The following is a 20,494-nucleotide window of genomic DNA, read 5'->3' on the forward strand; positions in this document are numbered from 1 at the left end:
TGCTCGCCACCCCCGGGGCTCCGGAGGAAAGGAGCCGGGGGGGAGGGGGGGCGGGCGGTGTGCAGTAACGGCAGCGGGGCAGGGGCGGGGGCCGGGGCTGAGAGGCCGGGTCGGGCCCGGTCGGGCCGGGTCGGGTCGGGTCGGGCCGGGCCGGGCGGCGTTGTCCAGGGTCTTGAAAGCGAAGATGAAGACCCGTGCGGGGCAGGGGCCGTGCCGCCGCGCTGCAGCCGCGCCGCTCTGCCTCGGCGCTCCGCTGGCGCTTCGGTGGGCACGGCGGCGGCTGGGGGGGCCCGATCCGGCTGAAGGAGCGGGGCGGCAGCCCGCCCTCACCGGCTCGTTGCCGGGTAGGGCCCTTTCCGGTGCCCCGCTCTCTCCCCTCCCTCCACCCCACCTGTTACTCGCTTCTGTTAGCAAACTCGCAGCCTTGCCCCGGGGAGCCCCGCGACGCCCCGGGGATCCCCTCCCGCGACCCCCGCCGCTGGTGGGTGAAGGGCGGGGGGTGGGGGGGGGGGGGGAGAGGAGGGAGGCGGCGGGCACGCCGCGGGGCGGGGCCCGGTGTTTTGGTTGCGCGACAGCGCGAGTGACCAATGCGGAGTTCGCGTTCCCCCGGGGCCGAGCCGGCGAAGCCAATGAGAGGCGGTGCCGGCGCGGAGGGGTGGGGCTTACGGGTGTGCGAGGGAAGGCGAGAGCGTGTGTGTGTGTGTGTGTGTCGGTGCTGCTCCCGCCCCTCCCTCCGCCTCTCTTCCCTGTCCGGCGGCTGAGGCGCACTCGAGACCCAGCGCCGGGCAGAGCGCGAGGCAGCGGGCGAGCGCGAGGACAGGGGGTGGCGGGGGGACGAGAGGAGGAGCTGGAGCGGCGGCGCGCCCGCCCGCCCGCCTAGCCCGCGAGACCCCAACGGACACCCCCCCTCACACCCCACTCCCTCCCTCCCTCCCTCCCCCCCCCCCCACCCCCCCTTTCCCGTTTCCGTTAACGGCTCCGGCGCCCCGCGGGCTGCGTGTCCCGCGGGAGGCGGCGAGGAGCGCGCGCCGCTGGCGGGGAGCGGAGCGGAGCGGAGCGGGGCGGGGGGTGGGTGGGGGTGGAGCGCGGAGAGAAGCCTGTGTGGGGAGGAGGGAGGGGGCGCGGGGAGCATGGGGGTCCCGCGGCGGGAGCAGCCGGAGAGCGGGCAGCAGCAGCGGCAGCACCAGGTAAGGAGCGGTGCCTGACACCGCGGGGGGACGGGGCCGGGGACGGGCCGGGGACAGACGACGGGCGGGCGGGGTGCGGGCGTACGAGCGCTTTCCCTGCCGGGAAGGGCTCGGGAGCAGTTTGGGAAGGAGGGGGGGGGTGTGTGTGTGCGCCATCTCCTCTCCCCTCAGGTGCCGTTGGGGGGGAGACGCGGCTTCTCCGGGCTCCGCGGGCGGGGGAAGCGGCGGGGAGCTGCGGGTCCCCCTTCCCCACCGGCACCCCGTCCTCGCCCCGGCTCGCTCCTATTTATAAGTAGAGTCGTGATCTGCTGCATAAATAATACCCGTGGGGGCGGCGGGGGTGTTCGTGGGGTCGCCGGTCACCTGCCAGGGCGGTTCTGCCACCGGCCGCAGCAGCAGCAGCAGCTCTGCGCCCTGTCACGTTGCTGCCGTCTCCGAAGCGCACTTAAAGAATAATGGCAATTACGGAGTAAGTTTGCCCAGATCGGACGTCTCTGGGGTATAGCTGTTTTTCAGAGCGGAGACGGTGCGGTGGGGACCGCCGAGCTTTTGGGGTAGCCGAGGGAAAGATTCTTTAGCCCGTGCAGTTTCCTTAAGTGATTTTAATGTTATTTATTTAGTTACTGTGTACGAGGCGCAACCTGTATCCTTTTGCACTCTTTGTTATCTTGCAGCACTCCGATACGTGTTCGGTGGTCCGTTCTCCAAACTTTGACTCGTGAAATGATAGTCAGCTGAGCTCAGCTTTGCTTTAGATTTTATTTTCCTGGCTCTGTACCTCTTCTGTGGTGCTCCGCAGCGTTTTGCTGAGGTGGTGTATGTCCGTGTGAATGTGGAAATAGCCTTACGCAGTCTCGACAAAGACAACTCTGAAGTTGACAAATTTCAGATATGGCTATTAACGTTCACGGAGTAGGTCAGTAAACTAGCTTAGTACTTGATGCTGGTTTATGTTAACACGCTAGTAGTTTGAATATTTGCTTTCAGCCTGGGTTTTCTAGAGGAAACGAGTTCTATTTTTATGATGCAGAAGATACGCAAAGTTGAAGAAAATTGCACATGTAAATGCTCCTGAGCTCTTTTGTGCGCAATTTTCACTTCTAAAAGTTAACACTAGATGGCTTTCTCATATCAGATATCCAACAGAGAAGGAAAGCATGTAATCTCTCTCTGCAGCCTACTATTTCTCTATTTGTATTTTTTTTTTTTTCCTTCGCTTGAACAGTAACCTACCTTCTTGATCAGTTCTGCACTGACTGGACCAGAGCAGAATTTGAAGTTTGCTTACCAGCTGACATAATTCATTGTTTTGATCAGCTCATCTTGTTGCTTATGGACATTATTTTATATATGTACTACCAATATCTAAAGGAGGTTTGTTGGAAGGTAGTGCTGCAAAATATTTAGGTTGCTTTAGAGGAAGGCAGCTGGATAAGGAGGGATGTTTGAAAATGAGGAAAACCCAAGAATTCAGTCACAGTTGTTGCTTAGTTTGAAGGACTTATTTTAGAAAGGACCGTAGTGCATTAATGTTGTTTGTTCAGCTATTTTTTCCCAGATTCTGTACCTTACTATCTTAGACTGAAGCATTTTGGAGTTGGATTCAGAAACGTAGTGCATCACACCCTGCTGGATATAGGAATGCCTAGGCCTGATGCCTTATTAATCTATTTCTCATGTTTTTCCAAACCTGTGACTGTTGTCAATGAAATGAGTTATTTGCCCCCCTGTTTGCTTCTCTAGTAGTAGCTCTCTCTGAAATACTTCAGTCTTAAATTTGATCTTTGAAATATCTTTTATTATTAATGCAAACATGTTTAAATCATCAAGAGCTGTAATGCATTATGGATATTTAAACATCACTTAGGCTCCACAACAGTTGATTTATAATTTATGTAGTATTCATATAAAGCTAGATTTCAGAGAGGTCTCTGAATGTATTGTCTTAGTTTTGCATGCCCAGTGGTTTACCTTACCAGGTCATGCAGCTCTTAGATGTAACAAGAAGGAATACTTGCTTGTAAGGATGCCAGACTGTTTCACCAATCGCATTGGATCGATTAAAGATCATGTCATTCATCTATGTCAAGGGTATAATGTGAAACCTAGAACTAAACAAAACCAACTCTTTGTAGCTGGTATTTGCTTACTGTGCAAATCAGAGTGTTTTTAAAGGTTTCTGTTCTATTTTCCTGAAAGAAAGGTAATATGGTCTTTCTTTGTAGACATTTACTGATATACCATTACTCAAGTGCATTGTGAAATACTCTTGCAAATGAAGAGAGTCAAATGAGGAACTAAGCAAAGCAGTGGTCAAACAGGCAAAACCATCCCTTTCTTTTGCTGTTTGACCTTTACAAGTGAACTGAGACAGTTCATTTTTTCACTTTCAGCTTCATATTGGACATAGCAGTTGGGCGTTGCACCTAAGCTTTTTAAGGGCAGATCAGCAGTTCAAACTGCAGGAAAAAGTAAATATTTCCTCCTTGCCTTGGCTAGAATTAATATTATATTTGGATGGTTAGATGTTTAAATATTCTTGGTAGATTCCTACCTTTTACCAATGAGTGATCTAGTTTGGTAATATTGAGTGAGAAATGGTATGTTAATATGAAAATATAAGAGAAGTTACAGATTGTGGAAAGAGGGTGTGGCGCTGGGTTATCTAGTTTCTTGTGTTAGTCATCCAAGATTACCAACAGTAGCTGCAATGATAGCTCGAAATGAAATAATGATTTGACAAATGCCCTTTTCTCTTTCCATGCAGTTTTTGCTTTTTGCAATTTAAAACGCTTTGCAATTTTAAAATATTTGGGCAGGCTGGGTTGTGAATCAGTGAAGTGGAGATGGCTGTTTATTTTATGTATTGCAGTATTGTACTCGTAGCAATTTTTGATATGTTAGGTAGCATAATTTATATCTGATTCTTTAAAACATTACCTCTTGCAAAGTTAAGACAAACTTCAGTTTATCTCTCTATTTTTAAGGGAATTTTCACCCCATCTTATAAATCTGAACAGTTCAGGAAGTTTAGGGTAGGGGTGCCCCTCAGAGTCTTTTTCTACCCTGTTTTTTCTACCTGAATTATTTTGATAAATAATACTGTGAGGACTGTCTACCAAATCCAAGAATCCAATAAGAAGAATTCATGAGGACTGTTATTATGTATAGCTCTGACTGTAGAATTTGTATTCAGTAGATTGAAAAGTCTGTTTCATGTTTTTCTTTATTTTAAAAAATACTAGTTTTTCACATAGGTTGCATTAAGAATAACATTAATTCCTGATGACATTCAGTGTTGATGCTGTATGACTGGTTACATTTTCAAGAATTGCTAGGACTTCATATGAATAGCTGTCTTATTTTTTTTAGTTTGTTGTGAAAGAGCAAACTGAATGTTAAACATCTGATTTACCCTGACAGAAGTAAATGAGAGAGACCCTGCCTTCCTTTGTAGTAAAGCACTGACCCCAGATTTAAAGGTGTTTTCAGGCATAATTGAATGAACTGAAGATTGAGAAGGATTATTATAATTGGTGATACTCTTGTAGTTTTTTAGCTAAAGACACAACAGCAGTAGGCAGAAATGTCATTGTGATTATTTCGCACCATAGTTCTTACTAGAAGATATGTAGACTCTTGTTTGGATCATGAAAGTGTAATTACATCAGCAGTTAGCTACTCATGATTTATATGTGGATTCTTCTGGTTTTCTGGAATTTCTTAAATAGTGATCAGTTCATACATAATCAAAGGTCTTGTTTATAGAATGTCTTGAATCTGTACGGAGATAATCTTCTGAACACGTAATAAATGTAAGCAGCTGCTGTCCCATCTTTTTGGATCTGCAAGCAAACAGCTTTATTGGGTCTGATGCTTGTAAAACACTTTAAGAATAGTAGATGTTTGAAGTGAAGTAGGCATTTGCTGTTAACTGGGGATTCTATGTTCCCGAAGAAAATCACCTGTACTTTTTTTTTTTTTTCGGGTGGGGTGGGGTGGGGGCTGGGAAAGCTGAGAGGTGCCATGTGGAAAGATAGCACAGCTGTTCTGGATGTGAGGGAATCTGGAAGAAAGCTGGAGGAAAGGTAAATTGTCCTGTGGTAGCTAGGAGGCTGGAAGGCGGCAGTAGCAGAAGTTACCATGATTTCCCATCCCCCTCAGTAGCTCAAATGAAATTCTGAGCACAGGACTTGGAGTTTTGCCATTGACTTTGAATCTTTTCTTATATAATGTCTTCATTTGTTGTCCTGGATCTTGCAAAGTGACATATCCAGCTCTGCAGATATTTGTATAATCCTCCTAGATTATTTGCTGTTCCTTCCTTCCTCCCCCTCTCCCTTTGCTGCCCAAATTCTTACTGGCACAGTGGCTGTGGATTGTGATAATGCCTGCCTGCTACCTCCTCTTTTAGGGAGGCTTTTGAATCATAGGTATTTCACAATGTGACTTTTCAGACTTAAGTTATATGAAAATGATTTGATGAGATTTATGTTAGAGGACACATAATAGAGATACAAAGCTCTCCTACAACTCAACAATTTGCCCTTCCATTTCCATTTTGGTTCATCAACCTTGATTTTAAACCTGATACAACCTGTGATGAAATTATAGAAGTCTTTTACAGTTTACATAAACAACAGATTAGAGTACTTAATAAAATGTATTTATACGGAAAGGTACTCTGAGAATGCTAGAGGTTCTGTGACAGATTAATTCAAATGGAATAAAATGTGTTTTTTTAAAATCTAGTATATGCTCTTCAACACCTTAATACAATTTTTCTGGTGTTTTTTTATTGGTTTGTTGGTTTGGTTGTTGCTTTTTTTTTTAATACTCATTTATTCCATATATATATGAGAGGGAAAGGAGATTCTGGGCCACCTTGTATTTCATGTTGGATTTTTACATTCACTCCAATCAAATAAGATAAATTGTGAAATGATGTGAGAACGTAATGGCAATTAAGGTGAGTAAGGACAGAATAAAGCTTTGTATAGGTGTTATAAATCCATGTATTGTTAAAATACTTTTGCTGTTTTTTTTCCTTTCATGTGGGGGAGTAAGAAGGAATCCTGCATTTCGAAAAACTGTCACTGCAAAAGCAGTTCTGTCTCCTATATTTTATGGAGAAGGCATTTGTGAGAGAGGAAATGTCAGTCTGTGTTTATTTGGTTTTGTGGGTTTTTTCCATTTGTTTAGGTTGGGTTTTTTTTTCACCTGAGAGTTACAAGTTATTTAATCACATTCTTCTTATCTGGCTGTTTTCATTTATGGCTTTCTGTTCAAAACTAATTATTTCCTACTTTTAGATACCTAAAATACATTCAAGGAAAAGAGAGGTCCTAAGTATTTTTCTAGCCTCTCAGCACTGAAAATGAGTTCCTGACATGTTTTAGCATGAAATCTCATTACAATATTAGTGTGACACAAAGTGTGGGGGGGGAAGTGTGGCTGTGTATATGCATACATTCTCATGCATAATGTGCATATCATCTACAGCATGTAGGAAATTGTACATATTTTGCTGTGCTGGTCTTGCTTATTGCAGTGGCCAGCTGCTCTTGAAGAGTTAGGAACAGTTTGCGGTGATCAGGTTATCCTTGCTCTTCTGCTGTAGTAAAGTAAGCCTTGGGTTTTGCTTTGTAAGGTTGTCAGGACAACAGCTTATTATTATTGTTCCTAGTGGTTTTTCTCTATAGCAATGGAGGGAGCTGTTTCAAAGAGAGTGGCTGCCTTGCCACATTGGGCTGCAGGATTGCCAGCTGTGATTTGGGTTCAGCAGGATGCTCTGGGTTTGTCATGTAAAAATTCTAATTGATGATGAATGCAAACCCAGTGTGAGAATAATTTTGTTCATTGGACTAATGCAAAACAACCCATTGTATTTACAAACCCATGGCCTATTTTCTCAGCAGTATTGTCATTACTCCTCTGTTCTCTTCTGTCTGAGGCTCAGAGAAAAATGTTTTATGTTTGGCAGTATGGAGCATATGATATGAGTTGAGACAAGGTAGGAATTAGTTTAAGGCTATGTTACGTGAGTGTGCTCCAGTCTGACACTGGAGCTAACAAGTGAAACCACTGGGGATTTCTGTTAGGTTTAGTTTGTCATGTCTTCGACAAAAACATTGTTATGAAGTTGGTGTTCAATGAGAAGCCATACAGTAACTGTTTTAGTGTTGTCATTTTGAAGACCTACTGTTCTTGTTACGTGGTAAGTGAGAAGAAGAATGCCTGTTAATACATCTAGCAATCTAAATGACTACAAAGGTGCTTCTCTGCATGCGGTCATTATATGCAAGAGGTGCAATAATTTCAACTGAAATAACTTTTAGATTGTTGATGTGTGCAGGGGTGGGAAACTTGTTGTGACGTTCAGCAGGGAGAATTCTATGAAGAAAGCTTTCAAAAAACTTTGAGGAATTTTTTTTTATTTCATAAAATATGCTAACACATGGGACTTATTTTTGCACTTCCATAGCTTCCTTTATATTGTTGATATAAAGATATCCCTTAGTTTAATCTTCAAATTGTTTAATCTGGGTTGAGCTGTAGTAGTCAAATAAGTGATGTCCAGGTAGTTAAAATCCTTTATCAAAACAGTAACCTTCCATTTCAAATTCCCTTTTCAGACAACTGAAACAACAGTCCATTCACAGAGTAATTTGGCAGAGATACATAGGCATCTGCATTCAGTTGTGGAAGCTGGCTGACAGAATTAGAAGCTATTGGGATAAACCTGTCAATGCTGAAAATGTTTTCTCCTCTATCTGGCTGCCAGTTTTCTGAGATCAGGCAGGTTACTCCAGAGGTGTCTTCTCCCTCTCATATTCTACTTGCCACCCCCTCCCCCCAACAACTTTTTTTAGTATATTTGTACATCTCCTTGAATCACACAGCCTTATAGGAAACCATTTCAAATGGTTATTTTTTAAAGGTGGTGAGACAAAGTGGGGTAAATATAGTGATTGGTCTAATATGTAATGATGTGAAAACAGGTTTGCTCATTTCCACTTCTCGTCAGATGTAGAATTTAATCAGTTTGCCACAAGAAGGAAACAGGATAGATGAGATTATCTGAACTGGTCAAGAGCCGTACAGGTGGTTGCTCAGAATGCTACACTGAAAAACCCCAGGCTATCAAATATAAATCGAGCTCCAACAATGTTTTCTATATGAGATGAGGTGTCTACTGTTAGAGCACAGGGATCTTCTGGAATTCTGAGCTTTTGCTGGCTTCTTACCCTGGACTCCCAGAAATCATTATTTTTGGTGGAGATTTCGGAGTGAAGGGCAAGCAGTACTTCATTAGTCTGTGAGATTCTCAGATTTGATCATTTTGCTAATGTCAGTGTTTCTCTCACACTTGGGATGCTTTTTCTCTGTCGTTGTGTAACTTTATTTTAAAAGTTTCTATGAGCATAATTACCCTTGAAACTTTATCTTTTCTATCAAATTTTGCTGAGTCAAACAGCCACCTCAAAAAAATCTTAAGGCGGAGGGAGGTGTTGCACTGTGTAATTGCATAAGGCTTGTTTCCTTAGAAAATAACTCCTAAAACCAGCTGACCATTCTTTCCATCATACTGATTTGCAGCAACTGGATGCAGCACTTTGTAAAGTGTTTTGTTTTTACTTTGAATTTTACTGCTGCTTTTTTTAAAGTATTGTTAAATATATAAGATTATATTAATGCTGTCAATGTGGAGAGTGTACTTTTGTGCCTGATAATGGGCATACAAACTGTGTCTTTGTATTCACAAACAGTTAATTGAATATCTGCCTTACTTTGTGCCTATTAAAATATTGTGACTGTTAAAATAGAATATTTACATATATGCATAGTAATAATAATTTCTTCCTGGAAAAATAGATGCTTAATGGTAATGTTGTTCTCTTTCTTATGTAGACTGTACCCAACAGTGATGATGTTCCTGTTTACTCATTTTACAACATTCAGTATGCCTGTAGGTCAGAGGTGTTTAAAGTTGCAAATTGGAGAGTCTCAGGAACCACTTCTTTTCCATACCAGCTGTCTCAAACACGTCTCTCTGTACAATTGTATGAATTTTTTGTGGCAGCTACAGGAATCACTGTGGGGAAAAGTAATAATAAGAGACATCTAAAATATGTTAGATAGTCCTCTTTGTGACTTAACAGCAGGTTATAAGGTTGAAAAAACAACTCCACCAGACAAACCATTCTTCATGGACTCTCAGCAGGTGCTTTCCAGGCTCCTAGTCATCTGTGGGTCACTGTGTGAAAATTTGCTCAACTAGAACTCCCCTAAGTAGAGGTCAACATATCTGTTGCAGCTGTATATGAAATACTAATCAATTAAATTGATAAATAAGTTTTAACTTTTGTTTAAGTAATTCTTTATATTGCTTTTTTTTTGGTCATAACGTGAAGTCTTGCCCATTTCATCATTCATGTATAAGGAGGATAATGACTTTGGGTTTCCCTGGTTGGGGGTTAAAATTAGTTTTTATTTTCATGGACTATATTTGCAGATTCTGAAACTTAAAACCTTTCTGTTTTATGCATAAACATACTTTTCTTTAGTCCTATGTTTTCTTCCCTATTTGGAAAAAATCTAGTGCAGTTGTTTTGTTATGGGGACTTTTTTTTTTTTTCTTGCCCAAGCAGTAATTACAATGGCCTTGCATGAAGTTCCTGAGTACCTTTCGTATGCTTATCAATAGTCCTGGGACCTTTCTGTATACTGCTGAAACTGTAAATGCCATCAGATTAGATTTAATATTGCTTATGGCAGTTTACTCATAATCTGCTTTGAGTTTATCGAGGCTTTTAGCATGGTTTTCCCGCATCTGCATAACCAAGCTGCAATGTTGTGATTTGGATGGGAGGACTGGCTGGATTGTCAGGCTCAGAACATAGCAGTTAATGGTTCGTATTCCACCTGGAGAGCAGTTACAAGTGGAGTACTGTGCAGTACTGCTGAACATCCCAACAAACTGTCCTCTTTAGTACCTTGATGAATGACCTGGAGGAGGGGATGAAGTGCATCCTCATCAAATTTGCATGTGACATCACATTGGAGGAGTAGTTGACACGTTTGAGGACAGCGTTCTGCAGTTTAGAGAGGCTAGAGGAATGAACCATAATGAATTTTGTGACATTCAACAAGGATAAATGCATGTTCTTACGCCTTGCAACAGTACAGGGTGGGGACTGACTGCCTGGGAAGCAGCTCTGCTGAAAGGGACCCATACATTCTGACAGACGTGAGTCACTGTGTCAGTCTTGACTCTCACAGTGAAAAATGCTAGCAGCATACTAGGCTTTATGAACAGGAGCATAGCCAGTGGATTTCCAGTATTCAGCATTCCATAGACCACCATGTTGGATATAACCCATCCAGTTTTGGTTCCCCAAATACGTGAGAAACATTGAGTGAACTGAAGCTGGTTCAGTGGAGAGCCAGCAAAATGAGGGGCTTGCAGCACATACGGAGAGGCTGAGAGAACTGGCTTTGCATAGCATGGACAACAGAAAGCTCAGGGGATACTTCATAGATGCCTTCTAAGGTGATACCTAAGAGGTTATTAAGAAGACAGAGCCAGGCCCTTTACAGAGGTACTTGGCAGGAGGAAAACAGACAGTAGTCATAATCTAAAACAGGTGAGGTTCTGATTTGGCACTAGGAAACAAAAATCGCCCTGAGGACACTTAAGGAATTGGAACAGGTAGTGCAGGCAGGTTGTGAAATCTACACCCTTTCCAGTTTTTAAGACCAGACTGGCCAAAGCCCTAAGCAAGTCGGCCTGAATTCAGTGCTTTGAGCAGGAGGCCGGGTTAGATGATGTTCTGTGGTGCCTTCCAGTGTGAATTCTGTGAAATATCACAACTTTTTTTCTGATAGTTGGTCTGATAATGGAGAATTTTAGTTGATATTCCAGTGTACTGTGTTTACACTTTATTATAGTACAGAATATCTGTATGGAATATTTCGCTATTATGAAGTTGGGAAGATTTTTTTTAAAAGACTATGAAATAGACTATTACATACTCATATTATACTTTGTTTAAACCAGTTGACAAGAATTCCCAAATAAATTATTGGCAGTTAAATATTTTATAACTATGGTACTTAACAAAAGAAGAAGCACTTAAAGAAAATGGCATCCTTTCAGGTTTGGCTTCAGATACACTTTGCTCACCTTGTCACTGAATTCTAAAACATGATTAGCAATACTAGAATTTGAATGTGTGAACTTCTATGGAGTGATTCTGTTGGATCTCTTCCAAAAGATAGTTTTACTGTTAAAGAGCAGGACATGTGAGTTTGAAATTTGCTCTCGACCAGTCAAACCTACATTTGTATTTAGTTCTTTTGCTTTGACTACTGATTTTAGTACTGTGAAACTTTTGATAATCTATGCTAGTCATCCACGTGGCTGGAAAAAAAAATATGTTGTGATTTGTCAAATTATTTAAAAATCCAAATTAAAGTGGTTCAGTTCTGAAAACAGCTGCTGTTGCACCTTTTTATGTTCAGTCTTAACCTCTTAGCTTTGTTAACTATAAACAAGAGCCAGCAGAACCTCAGAAGACTGAGATGATTCCTGTTCCTGCTCATCCAACTTCACAGTAATTATACTTCTAAGTATTTCTATGTTTACCAAAGCATGAACCAGATCTTCAGATCTCTGTTTTGGTTTTTATAATCCATTTTATTAAGTGTTTAAAAATTCAGGGTTTTGTATAACATTCAGCTTCAGTATGAAAGAGATTGTAAATGAATGCTGAGTTAAGCATAACAAACAGGAAAGGGAATGGAAAGAATTTCCTTTAGGGTAAAATTCCTTAAAGTTGAAATAACCCTGATAGTGCTTGTCACTTGGCAGAGAGGGTTACAACTTGGCTTCTGAAAGTTTTTTTTGCTAAAGGTGAGAGGACATGGAGAAGCTCAGTCTGATATCCTTTCGAGTGATATTTTCAACAAAAGGAGTAAAACCATTAATTTTATTAAACTGATAGATCTCCAGAATTGTTGAATTAAGACTGATGATAGGTACAGATCAGCAGGCCTAGCCTGAAACCTCCTTTGCCCTGAACTGAACTACTCAGTTCTTATCTAATCCAGTTGCTGTAGGAAACATCTACATCATTGATCTCTCTCATAAATCAGTTGCACTCAATTTTCATTTACTGATGGGTTGCCATTGTTTTGGTTTGTTTTTTTCTCCCATCTCATACTTGTAGGCTTCATACTTGAAGGCTGTTCAGGGACTCGCTCTACTGTGGACCAGAATTTCCTGTGAACCTCTATGTGGAGCACATGCTGAGATTGCAGCTCATTTGTTTGATTTTTACCAATATCCTTGTTTAACCTAAATACTTTTTCTTTCTTCCTGATACTTACAGACAACTTGCTGTGTCAGACCTCATTTTTCTGAGGTTAATGTAGCCAAATTTTTAGCCAGTCTCTAAACAAGACACTTAGCTTCCTCTTGTACCGTACAGTGGCTGGGGAACAGAAGGCCCTTTTCTACACTTGTTCTGTTTGTGTGTTTTTTGTTATGGCTAAGAAGAATTTAAGCAGGATTCTACACAGTCTTGTCCATGGCAAATAAAATGGTATTAAAGCTTTGTCTCTACTGGAAATATTGTGCAGTTGTGTCTTCACGTTGAATACAATGTCATGGTTATTCTTTCTGGTGTTTTCTGCTGATGGGCTGTCAGACTGATCAAAATTTTATCCTGTAGTTCTTGAGGGAGTGGCTTCAAACATAAAATAAAAGTGCAATGAAGTTGTTCCTCAAAAGTAACTTTGTTCTTTCTTGGTTATAACTTTTTTTACCTTCCTTTGCAGTGCCAGTGCTTCTCAACTTTGTGTTATATTTGTATTTCATTAATAACTTCCACTTTGTGTCAAGGTCGTTATTGAAAATACGAGGTAAGACTGATTCCAAGATTGATCTTAGGCCTCATCTAATAAAATGTTTTAGGTTTTTGGTTTTGTTTTTTTTTTTTTTTCAGGACAGCCTGTTGTCTCTCTACTTGTTCTATTTTCAGTATGATACCATATCAGATACTTTCTTAATTCCAGGTTGTACCAACAGCAATTTTTTTTGTATACCATTGATGAGCTGATCTAGGGAATCTTTCTACTGTGTAGAGCTGCAGCTCCTAAGCCAGCCTTTCCTTGATGCTTGTGGGAACCCAGCTGAAGTAGTAGCTCTTGCTGAGCTCCTAAATAGGTCGAGTGTGGCTTATGTACCAAACAGTGACAGTATAGTAATTCGAAATACAGTGGTAGGAGTATGGAAGGCTGCTGCACCTCAACAATAGTTGACAAAGTAATCCATGAAAAGCAGGCTTCCAAAATCAACAGGGAATTGTTAAGTCTTTGAAAAGATTTGATTTGACCAGTTATTGTTTATTTAAAACATTCCTCCAGCTTTGACATAAATAGAGATATGCTCCAAATTAATGTCCTGCTATTATGATTTTGATACAGAATAGTACCTTAAGTGCAAAATGGTGTCCTAACGTGTGGCCTTGGTTAGTGCAAGAATGAGGTTTTCACATGCAGAGTAGCTTCCAGTATTGTATGGGTCTCAGTATATTTACATCATCTCACATCGAACCTTCAGAAAATGGCAGTATTGAATCCTGATTTCTTATGACATGTTTTTCAAACCAGTCATTTTGTTTCACCTTTGCTGAACCTCATCCTAGCTAGCTGATATCAGAATTGGTAACTGTTTCCATCTGATGTGTAGTTTCAAACCTTTACCTAAAAACTAAAAAAAAAAAAAAAAAAAAAAAAAAAAAAGGCTTGAAAGCTCTATAAGTACTTGCTCACTTTGCAATTATCTGCTTTCCCACCTGTGAATATACATTGGAATATGGAATACAGTAACTGGTACTTGGTAAAGGATATAAAGTGATGCTGTCAAACTGGAAAGCCAGAAGGTAAACTATGGGTTTCTACTTAATCTGCCCAGTTTTTGAAGGGTGCTTCACCTTCAAAATGTGTTTCACCTGAAAATTTAAACAGTCTGCCTAGAATTTTTGTAGCTGTGAAATGTGAGCTTCCTTGCTCTAAACTGTGTTCTTTCACGCAGCCCAACTAATCTTTTGATTTTATTAAGGCTGGCACAATTGCTAATGGAATATACAGGACAAAGCAGACCTTGGAACATAATGTCAAACCAAGTTCTGCAGCTAGCCAGCTCACAAATGAGACAGAGTAGAGTTGCTGCTTTTTGTAAGTAAATGTGTCTTATAAAACCTGCAGAAATAAATCATAGAACCACAGGATGGTTTGGGTTGGAAGGGACCTTAAAGATCATCTAGTTCCAACCCTGCTGCCATGGGCAGGGACACCTTCCACTAGACCAGGCTTCTTGAAGCCCCATCCAACCTGGCCTTGAACACTGCCAGGGATGGAGCATCCACAGCTTCTCTGGGTAACCTGTCCCAGTGCCTCACCACCCTCACGGGGAAGAATTTCTTACTTGCATCTAATCTGAATCTACCCTCTTTCAGTTTAAAGCCATTACCCCTTGTCCTATCACTACATGCCCTTGTAAAAAGCCCCTCTCCAGCTTTCTTGGTAGCCCCCATTAGGTACTAGAAGGCAGCTATATGGTCTCCCTGGAGCCTTCTCTTCTCCAGGCTGAAAAACCTCAACTCTCTCAGCTTGTCCTCATAGGAGAGGTGCTCCAGCCCCCTGATCGTCTTTGTGGCCCTCCTCTGGACTCGCTCCAACAGGTCCATGTCTTTCCTGTGCTGTGGACCCCAGAGCTGAACGCAGTAGTGCAGGTGGGGTTTCACCAGAGCAGAGCAGAGGGGCAGAATCGCTTCCTTTGACCTGCTGGTCACAATTCTTTTGATGCAGCCCAGGATGCAATTGGCTTTCTGGGCTGTGAGCTCACATTGCTGGCTCATATTCAGTTTTTCACCCACTAATACCCCCAAGTCCTTCGCAGGGCTGCTCTCAATCCACTCATCACCCAGTCTGTATTTGTGCTTGGGATTGCCCCGACCCATGTGCAGGACCTTGCACGTGGCCTCGTTGCACTTCATGATGTTGGCACGGGCCCACCGTGCCTCAAGCCTGTCAAGGTCCCTCTGGATGACATCCCTTCCCTCCAGCGTGTCGACCGTACCACACAGCTTGGTGTCCTCGGCACACTTGCTGAGGGTGTGCTCAATCCCACTGTCTGTGTTGCTGACAAAGATGTTAAACAGCGCCAGTCCCAATACTGACCCCTGAAGAACGCCACTCAAGTTTCCAAAAATGCCAAACAAGTCAATAAAAGATCTGGTAAACTGTAAACTATGCTGAAAATTATATTGCAGGGAGCTTAAACAAAACAAACGAAACCCACCAAAACCCCCATGCTACTAAAGAAGTGTGATTGAGAACTGTTGTACTGGAGGTTTAAAAGCATGATGTCAGCAGCACCTACTTTGCTCTTTATGTTTTTTTGTTAAGGTTCAGCTTGAGGCTTGAGGTGAAAAAAATATGTATCCCTTGGGCTGTCCCCCCATCTCTCCTCCCTTTTCTGCTCATAAAAGCAGTATGGCTGTCATTTAAATTCCATGGAAAGATCACAGATTACTATCTTGTAATGGTTACTTTTTTTCAGTGTTTCATTTTTACAGCTTTTGCTTGCTCTAATAGTTTGACTCACAGATCTGATCACATACCAGTGTTTTGGTTACATACACCAAAATAAACACACAGCTTCCTGTATTTTTGGTTTTTGTTCATTTAAACTAGATTTCAACAAAATTGCAACTAATTGCCAGTAGCCTGGCTGATTTATAGCAATAATATAAAAATTCTCATTGTTGAGCTGACCACAGTAAAACCTTGCAGTTATAAGATGTTAAGAAACCTAAAACCTGAGCTTCTAATAAAACGTTTATGGCCTTCAACTTTTTTGGCAATAAATTAAAAAAAAATTCTGTTTAGAATGCATTTTTTTCTTAAACTGTAATAACATAATTTCTACTCTAATACTTTCCTCCTCCCACGTACAGTCTTTCATTCTACAGTAAAACTTTTCATGCCCTTCACTCGTGCTCTATTCTGTCTCCCACACCCCTCTACTGACTTGCCTTTACCCACTTGTAGAACAAAAAATCACTTCTCTTCTTTGTTTAAAAAGCGTAGGCCTGTGGTACAACAGCATAACTCACTTAAGACCTGGGTGTTTTATTGCACCCAGAGCGGCACGCTGTGTTGTTTGTCTCTCCAGAGGCTGGAGGCAGTGCGTACCTCCTGGTGAAAGACAGCTGACTGTCCGCTCATGGGTGCCTTCTGGCTGGGAAGCGTGTGCTCAGATTTGCTTCTTGCCTCGTGCTCATAAGGTTTCACATTTACTGTTGCCAAGAGGACATGCTCCCAGCCCCTGAGTAGGCCAACAGCACAGGTTGCTTCTTGACCACTGGCAAATCAGTGAAATTCCTTTTCAAGCCATGTATTTTAGGGGACTTGTACAGAATGTAATATAAGAGATCTCAGCAGAGTGAGGTTTTTTTCAGTTTTGTTTTAAAAATCTTTTTCCTGTGATAGCATGTCCTTTCAATAAAGGAGTAGATGGTAGTATGCTTTTTTCTAAATTTATGGAGAATGTTCTGTCCTTTCAAGCTAGTTAGGCTTTAAATGATTTTCTGTCTCGTCAGTTAGAGGAAATAAAAACATTGCAGGAGGTTCCATAGATCAGAAAGTCTGTATATGGTTCACAAAGATGATAGGGTTTTTGTTTGTTTATTCAATAAATTTTAAATGCCTAAACACTTTTCAGGATACAAATCTTGGCCTTTTTTTCTATATGATACCCATAGGATTAGTACCCTTTATCACATGGATGAAATATTAAAATAAATAAACAGTCTGATGTTCAGGTATGATGGTGATGAAAGCCTCTTGAGCTCTGTATGTCATCGATATTTTGAATAATTTGACTGAAGGGTCTTGTCTCCTGTAGAATGAGGGGATTTTTTCTTTCTTTTTTTCTTGTTTTAACATCTTGCCTGGCACATACAGTTAGTATCTGTACTCTGGAGGTTATTCATAAGTTTAATGACAACCATGGTATCCTTGACAGAGATTCCTTGCTCCTTCACTCTTCTTTTCCTCTCTCCTATGTGACTGCTGTAGTCACTGGTATGTTTTAATAATATTTTTATAATCAAAGATGAGCAATTTGCAAAACTTACAAACTACTAGCACATGGAGAAGGTAAGTTAATAAAGATGCCATTATCTTATTAGAAAACTTGATACTATTCATGTTTATGAGGTAACAAGCTGTAGGGTTATGTCTTCTGGGAAGTTAATATATTAACAGCAGTTTCTCTCTACAAACTGATGGGCTGTAGAATAGGTCCTCATTTGTTCAGCTCTCCATACTTCTATACATTGTATAAAAAGTGGATATTTGTTGCCTTCAAGATGCTCTTAAATGGAGGGAGAGTGAGAAGACCAAGTGAATGGAAACGTGTGGAATATGAAAATATTTACGGAGAATGTCCTCCATATATATAAAATGCTCTCAATTTTTCTGTTAGATTAAAAGAATTGTTCATCTGAAAAAAAAATCACCTCAAGTTTCATTGTTAGATATTAAGCACCATGTCAGGTGAATTTAGAATTTATTTTTTTTCTTATATCAAAAGAATTCCCTTCAGCTCTTTCCTGGCTGTTCTTTGACAAGTACAGATGGGTGCACAGATCTGTATTTTGTGGTCATTGATATTTTGAGTAGAGTATTTGAGAATTTGGACTCTATATAAAGCAAACCTCAAGCTTGCCTTGTATGGTCTTTACGTAATTTTTTTTTCAAGACTACTTTTCCATTATTATACTGGGAGCAGTTTATGACAAAATGGTGACCTATTTGTGTAGGAGTTCACAAGTGAGTAACTAGTCTGAATGGCCTAACCTTATGGCCTTAACAGAACAGAAAAGATGTGTCTGAAACTTAATGCTATCTTTTGTGATTGAGTGATATATGAGAAAAATGAAAAACTTGCAAAATGAGCCTCTTTTTGTACAGAAGTGTCACTGCTCTGCTTAGCTGATACAGATTCTTTTCAGCTGTCACTTTCAGTACAAAAGAGACGAAGCCCGTGCCTAGACTTACTCCCACTGTCCTAGTCTGATTTTTATCTAAAGCCAAGTCTGATGCCTGCAAGGTTATTGACCATTTGTCCCATCAGAGTGCCAAGGTCTAGAATCCTGACTTTTTTGTGTTTTGTAAGTTCATTGTCAGTTTTTAAAGTATCTTTGTTTCAATATCAACACTAGATACTATTTTTCTCCTGTGGTGGGGGATAAAAAAAATTGTCAAACACAAATATTCTGCTCTCTTCACACTCCAAAATATATGATGGTCTTTTAAGTTCTTTTTTCTTTTTGTCTATACATCTTAAAAGTGTGTTAACTTGAAAATACTTCCATTTTCAGCAAAAAGCAGCTGTGTACCTATTTCGTTCTTAAAAGTAGGAGCTGCTTTAAAGTCCTACAGCCGCTAATCATGACTGAAACAAGAAATACTAATACCTTTGTGGGAAGGGGAAGGAAGGGCTGGGTGATATTTAGGATATTTGTGATAGCTGCAAAGTGTGTGTATTGCAATAGTACAGTTGTCTCAAGCATTTTTTTTCAGTAATGCTTAGTCTTGATGTGCTGTTTTCTTATCAATCCAGTCTCAATATTCTAGCTAAGTGGTAGGAATTTCTTCATAGAGCCTTCTGCTAGAAATAAATAAAATAAAACAACAGTAATGCTTTTGGGTTGGGGAATGGGGAAATATTTGCCAGACGGGAGAGGGGTGAGTGAATGGGGTGTATATGAGTGCATGCCTCTGCACACATCTGAAATGTAGAAAGAGAAATAAAACATAACTGTGAGTGGCTGTTTCATTTTCTGTTCCACATGTGCAAAAGAAGCAAAACACTCTCAGGTCTGAAATAGAGCAGTGGTTCTTATTTGTTCTTTTGGTGATCTTGGTTTTATAAGTCAGCAGAAAGAGACAGTTTATCCTTGGTCTATGATGTTTATGATTCAGAATTTTTTTTTTTTTGATTGCTAGATATCAATTCCTGGTGGAAATGCTATACTGCTTGGCTGCTGTTTTTCATTACTCTTTCATCCTATTGCAGTTTTTAGAATGGAATATACTGTAAGTAGCATCTCTAAAAGGTATAAATTGTTATACAAGTACATGATTGAGATAACGCTGTATGGTGACCCATGCAGTTTCAAAATGCCTTGTAAATCAGGTAGTATTTTACTCCAACCTTCTTCCTAGTAGTGACTGAAGCTTCATAACAGAAGGGTTTGTCTTGGTTTAGTTTTGATTCAATGGTTGAGATAAAGGATGTGTTTCTAGAACTTTAGCAACCTTGAAAGTTTGTCAGGTTAAATTCCTCTTAGTTACTGAATGTTTGTAACAAGACCGAAAGGCTGTGTTCACAACAATGCTGAAGTTCAAGGTACTGAATGAGTGAGGGGGACTTACTTTTGAGGCAGAAATGTGGCATGGCATGGTGCCAAAGCTATTGAGCTCTCCTCAACCTGTGCTAGCTAGCAGAATGCACGAAGGTGCGGAGCCTTGCTGTCTTTCTCAAGTAACATTATCTATAAAATGTTTGGGTATAAAAGATGGCGAGAAACTTGATGTCCTTGTAAATCCCAGTTAAGGTACGCAACACTCGTTACTTTAATTTGCAGTTTTTCCTATGCATGGACTAGGACCATGAATGTTTGGGATAAAAAGTACAACTCATGTCTTAGAAAACACACATTGAGAGAATGAGTTGTTCTTTCTATAAATGTAGTAATTTGTATTTTGTTTCACCAAAAACTTACTTGAATATATTGAACTATATTATCCTAATGTAGTCTCCTAATTTTATATTTACATTTATTTTGAAGTTCTTAAATAACCTGCTTACTGTTGTTTTATTTAGAAGTAGGTTAGGTCGTATCTGAATCATGTTGTAATCTGTTACATCTTAACTGGTGGAGTTTTAAACTGAGATTGTAAATGCCTTTTTTAACACTTTTTATTTCTGTGGTGCGTGCTGATTTCTAAACTGTGTGCAAAAATATGGGGAGTGGATTTGTCTCTTGGCCAACTATTTTTTTTTTCCATCTTATAGGTGGCTATTATTCCTATTTCACAAATACTGAATAGCTGTAACTGCTCCACAGTTAAGGACATTTATATAAAGGTCAGCGGCAGCAGATGACCCAGGGACTATCTTACTGAAGATGGAAAGAAAATTGCTATATATGGCACATGGCAAAGTG

General features: G+C 40.8%; 1 protein-coding gene across 2 annotated transcripts in view; it reads left to right on the forward strand.

Annotated features, from left to right (window-relative positions):
- Positions 1–1,118: 1,118 nt before the first annotated feature.
- SIPA1L2 (signal induced proliferation associated 1 like 2) overlaps positions 1,119–20,494 on the forward strand; it is a 151,206-nt gene continuing 131,830 nt past the window's right edge. Inside the window, exon 1 of one of the 2 annotated variants that reach the window (XM_049831065.1) lies at positions 1,119–1,187. The gene's annotated coding sequence lies outside the window, so the exon portion shown is untranslated. Of the gene's footprint in view, positions 1,188–2,026; positions 2,104–20,494 lie in introns of those variants that run through there. The other variant, XM_049831064.1, reaches the window with a different exon arrangement.

The sequence above is a fragment of the Accipiter gentilis genome, chromosome 28 (assembly GCF_929443795.1).
Source record: "Accipiter gentilis chromosome 28, bAccGen1.1, whole genome shotgun sequence".
NCBI classification, from domain to species: domain Eukaryota; kingdom Metazoa; phylum Chordata; class Aves; order Accipitriformes; family Accipitridae; genus Astur; species Astur gentilis.